This window comes from Megalops cyprinoides, chromosome 8 (genome assembly GCF_013368585.1).
Source record: "Megalops cyprinoides isolate fMegCyp1 chromosome 8, fMegCyp1.pri, whole genome shotgun sequence".
In the NCBI taxonomy this organism is placed as follows: domain Eukaryota; kingdom Metazoa; phylum Chordata; class Actinopteri; order Elopiformes; family Megalopidae; genus Megalops; species Megalops cyprinoides.
Window position 1 is genome coordinate 11,900,709 of NC_050590.1, and position 6,122 is coordinate 11,906,830.

Sequence of the window (6,122 nt, forward strand, 5' to 3'; positions counted from 1 at the left end):
TACTTGAATATCATCAACAACATATTGGCTGTTGATATAACTTGGGCAAAAGAATTCCAAACATCTCAATATTATTCAAAATGACTAAATGTGAGGTATTTCAGATATATACATGTCATATAAGAATATTTCATCCCTCCCATAATGCCTTGAATAATTTTTTGGCTGGCTCTGGTGTTACAGTATCTTTATCTACAGCACAGAAAATACTAGGAACCCAAGAGGCTGTTGATGGACATGCAATCTTGTTGCCTGGCAACTACACATTAGTTCAAAAGTAAGTTATTCTTTGTTATTCCAGGCTCAGAAGGGAGAAATATAATGAGTTTTATTATAGAGTCACAGAGGAGAAAAAAAATCCCAAAGGACCTGTTGACGAGCAATCTGCAGCTGCTTGGTCTGGAAAAGAACATGTTGTAACTAGTGCTTAAAGGAATTCTTAGAAAACACATTTGTTATACTTAACATAATGCACACTCAGACAGAGAACATTAGCAGATTAATGCATCACTAGGTGGAAAAGTGACTGTATCATTGCAATAACAAATATATTTTAATTTAATTTATATTCATGTCATTTATGTCCTTCAGTAAAGTTACTTGTAACTCTAAGTAAGAGTTACAATATTTCCAATAAAAATGTTTTTGAGTGCTGTCACCCCTATAAGTTTCAGTATGATGTGGAAAAATATCAACTAAAGGGCCAGATTGGAAATGGAGCTTTGCTCACAGAAAGAAAATATCTCTTTTGTGTGAATAAGTCAAGAAGCCAGAAAACATGGAAGAAAAAAGAACCCCAAATCCCAATGCAGCCAGAGTCCTTGGAATATCTCTTGCACAATCACACTAAATGATCTGAAACTTATTCCTTTGCGTCACTAGTTGACAAGTGAATCAGTTTGAGTTTGAACTGTCTTTAGTGAAACCCCCAGCCACATGTCTTTACATACGACACTGCACTCATTTAAGCAACATCTCAGACTCTATTTTGTGAGTCAACTTCAACTCTGAAACAGGCCTCTAAAATTCACAGAGACCTCTGACAGGAGTTGTAATGTCTTTGTCAGCTGGACCTTGACCAGGTGTGAACTGTCCACAGCTTATAATTTATCTCTGTCAGAGAGATACTTTGAATTCTTCCTTTTCTCCACCTTGGTCTGCGTCTGCACCCGTTGTCCATCTCAACAAGCTCTCACTTTTTTTTAAATTCTTTTTTTGTTCGCGTTTGCTAATGAATTCAAGTCATAAGTTGTATTACACAGGCAAATTAATGTGAAGACATTTTGCCAGAGGTGAGAAATGAGTAATAACACTGTACATTATACATTCAGGACACTCTGTCTCTTTGTTCCTTTTAAGATGCATGCCACTTATTTGGACTCCCCCCTCCCATTCCCCCCCCCGCCCCACACACACACACATGTATGCACTTGAATTACAAACAGACACTCAGTAGAAACAGTGTCCATATACTTCTAAAAGAGTTGTTGCTGAGCTTATACAAGATTACTCGTTTTACAAACCATATAATCGCCTGCTGACCCTTACCAAGGGAGCACACCTTGACGTTGCCCTGTTCCAAAGGGATTTTTACATGTATGATGTACTTCAGATTCACCTTGTTCCATTTTACACCCAAATTTGTGAAAATAACCTGATTTCCATTTCTACCTGTTTTCTGATTAAGAGTTCCAGTGAATTGTGATTCTATTTTTACAGATTATATCTCAGTTACATTCAAATGCAATACATAAGTGTGTCTGAAGCAACAAATTCAGGCATATACTGACGTATTTTTAGCCAGCAGCTCTGACTAAGTTACTTTATGTCCTCTTTGAAACACATAATAAGGTGAAACACAGCTCCATGTGAAAATGGGATATTAACAAAAAGCCACAGCCATTCAACATCTTAAAAGGCTGGTGGAAATGCCAGCACAATTACATGATGCATCTAATGGCTATAAATGGTCACTGCAATTTTCATGACATGGAAGAAATGCTAGTGAAGACATTTATTGTGCTTGGACTTGTTGAGCAGGGCTAATTTTGAGATGAGGCTTCTCCTGCAAGTCCATGTAGTTTGCTGTGTACCATAAATAAGTACTGATTCTTATTTTATATTTTGCCTGTGTGGGTTTATTCAATCTATAGTTAGCTAAGGATATCTGAGGTAGTTAAGGGTTTCACATAATGAGCATGTTTGGCTAGAGAGAGCTCATTTGGTAGACATACCACAAATACCTTATCATCTGCATACCATTCAGAGTGAGGCCAATATCATTCTACGTGAATTCAATAATGCACATTGAAAAGATGACAAGGAGCAAGACACAGCACCGAGAAAAACCCATGTTCAAATCAGTTCATTTGATTCAAAACTAAACCAAAAAGAAACCATTCAAACACAAATTTTACCTGACAAAAAGAGGAGGAAACTATTAAAATTCACTCCCGTGCTACAAAATACCAGTTGATTCTTCCGGAAACTCTACCAATTTTTTGTAATTTTTTTCACCTCCATGCATGTCACTATAAAATGTAGGACCACAATTTTCCTCAAACTTCCTGTGATCCTCCCCCCCTTTACTCTATATTCTGTTGACCCCCATTTACAGCCACCCGTACGTATGGTCACACAAAACTTGACTTGTGTGACACCAGAAATGAACATTACACCAGAAGTGAAATCGCTTTTGCACTCATCACTGGGTGAGGGAGCTGTGTCTCATCCTGGTGTGCTTGCTTATAAGAACCAGCTAGCAAGCAACCAAATAGAGATTAATTTGGCAATGTTGATCATTTCTAATGTCATGACATTTTGAACATACTGCCCTCCCAATACCTGTAGATGCCCTTTCACTAGGGAAAGTTTCATTTTTAGTGTAATAAGTTTATCAATATTAGTTCAATATAAATATTCTTAACATAAATATTAGTGGAGAGGTACAGAATTAAAATGAATGTGAAGCAGATCTGGCATCTATGGCTTGCATGTTCAGTTCTTAACACAAGCAAACATGTCAGTGTGGCCATAGGACAGTGGTGGGAGGCCACTCAGTGAACCTTCATGAGCAGATGGTACTGGACCTGTCCATTGGATGAGGACAGTGGAATTCTGGATCCAACTGGGAAGAACCATCATCAAAACCAGGGAGAAGACCCTGGGATATATCCTGGGACAAAGACCTGCATCAACATGTTTTAGCCTTTTCATCAAAATTGTAATGTAATGTATGACAACATGTCCATGAAGAGGCTGCTCATTGTCTGTGCATTTAAATTTGTATGGTTTGGTATTACATGAAAGAAACATCCTAAATGCAGTGAGTGACACTCTTACAAAGCTGATAACATCACATAAGACTGTATGGCATGGAGGCCTACAATGAAGTTCATGGGATTTTGAAAATGTTCTTTTGTGTATGTACCTCATATTGAAGGCCTGTGTCTTTTAAAAATAAGAGCTAGATAAAGTGACATTATTTTTGCAATCTTTGAACATTTTCATAAAACTCCCAATGGGAACATTACCAGGCAGTAGCTAAGTACATTGATCTTACTTTTTGTTTTGGTGTTATAGTTTTTTTCTTGTTTTTATTCATGTTAAATGTGCACATTTAAAATGAGTTTTCTACTGTTCTCATCACAGGTGAACAATTTCATCCTATTTATAACTGAAGGGTGAGTATAGCATTACCTTGTGTAGGAAGACTATTATGAACCTGAGGTAATCACATATTTTGCCCACTGCCTCTGGAGGAAGAAGGATCTCTTTGCTCCTGGGGAATTCTTCCTTTGTGTAATGTAACACAGCCCATCTCCACACAAATCCCTGGGGGACAAACCCAGCGCCAGACATTCAGAACCTACTTTCCACAGACTTCTGAGTCACTGGGCGGTGTCTCCACACATATAAAGGATGTTTTGTGTCCTGATTCCTGGAGCAGTCAACAAATACCTAGATCCCCCACAAATTCTGAAAGACAGTTTCCCTCTTAATACACCCGAGCACACAAAACACATCTGGTCTCTTGTCAGCGGCTGCGAGCAGGTGTATTTCGGAAAACAACATCCGGAATGAAGAAAGACAAACGCTTTTTTGTGTCCTCGAGTAGCCCTCTATGAACCTCAGGTGTTTCTCATGTATCTGCCAATTTGTCATATCATCAAATCATGTAGGCCAACGTCTACCACTGATGAATACAGTGCAATTAAAAGAAAGGATCTCTGGTGTTTGTCATTATGATAGCGAAATTTTCAACCCAGGACGTGTAAACGCCCATTGCGTACACAGAAAAGCCCTGCTCTACCACATAAATTCCATGCATAAAGTCCATGCTCAGATGTAAAAGGCTAATGAAAGGCAGTTCCTTGCTGTAGCCCCTCAGCTATTCCCCTGCCCAAATCACCATTCATTAGAGAATGGACACTGATGCCTGTAGAAGGTGATGTCTGACTGTGATTAAAACCCTTTATTAGCTGAGAATGCAGCATGGCCATAAAGAATTCCGATGCGGAACCATGGCCCGGCACTGAACCTTCCTCTGGAATCTTTGATCTTTTTATTAGTGCTCACGTTACACAGCCCACTCAGCTTTTATCTCCGTTCTGCACTGACAGGACTCGCATTTTTCACCTTGACAACACTTCCTAAATTCAGGTTAGTTCTGCATGGTTTTTCTGGACCGTGACATTTTCTGAATTCCAGGCCGGATAACGTCTGTCTGGACATCTTGTGCTGTGTTTTGCCCTGGAAGGGAGTGTTACTATGTTGGAGAATAAATCATGACCTCCAACTTCAATCCTCAACTTTCCAGATTGTATTCGCAAATTGATAATTTCATATCCACAGAAGTGTGGCCATATTATTTTTTGAGTCTTTTTTTTCTATTATTCTGACATTTTGAGAAAACACTCCAAAATCAATACAAATGTTTAGCTGTAGTGTGCAGTAACATTTGTGCTCTGAAAAAATGTATGTGCACAAAGTATTTACAAACAGGCCTACCTCTAACTCCAGAAAACAATGTTTCTCTCCTTTTTTTAATAAGACTGGACCACGTTATCAGTTGTTGATGTTTATCCCCCTTTACACTGACTAGGAGTATTTACATTATTCATCCTGAATTTACATCAGAACCTGAATTTCATCATACATAAAGGAATATTGATAAGAAAAGATTTGCTCAAATGTTCCCTTCTCTACAGATTTTTACAAAACGCGCAATACTTTTGTTTACTATTGAGAATTTCAGCTGCAATTATGGAGAACGATGAAAGTGATGAAAGTTCAAACCTTGTCAGACTGCATTATCTGCATAGCTCATTATCTCTGAAGAATAACTACAGACATGTTTACATGAGATATCCAGTACCATTTAGTGGATGTACAAAAACATCATGATGATTCCACTGATATTTGCAGAGAATGTCGATTCTGAATAAACAAATCAATGTTTCCAGAGTGCACTTTAGTGCAGCTTTGACCACTTAAATGAGGACCCATTGGAAACAGGGATTATGATTTAACAGATTACACTGCAGTTGTTCTTTTTATGCCTGAATTAACGCTAATGCGATATTGCTGTATGTCAATTAGATATTCCTGTCTCAGTCAAAATACATTCATGAGCCTTATATCCATTCCTAAATTGTTTAAAACAGCTCTCTTACACCAAGGAATGCCCCAGGGGGTCTACCTAAAAAGACACATAATCAGATTTAGTTTACCAGACGTATGGTGCTACCAAAACCTGATTATGGAAGTACAATGGCAACATGGTTAGAAATGGCTAGAAACAGACCTTCAAGTTTGTTTGTGAGTTGCAACTGACGTTGTGCTCTGTACCAGACATCAGACTTACAATAGTAACTGGTGTATTGTGTGAATGCGTTATCTCCCAGGCGTAACACCTGATTTAATTACAGTTTCCAAATCATTTACTAACAGGAATTCTGTATGCACACACACACACACACACACACACACACACACACAGCTCTATCCAAAGAAGAGAAAGAAGATGTATTTCTATACTGCTTTACTGGTAAAATTACAGTGGAATTCAGCTATCATTAATTATCCACCTGCAGTGCAGATTATTGTGTTGTAGTGTGCAG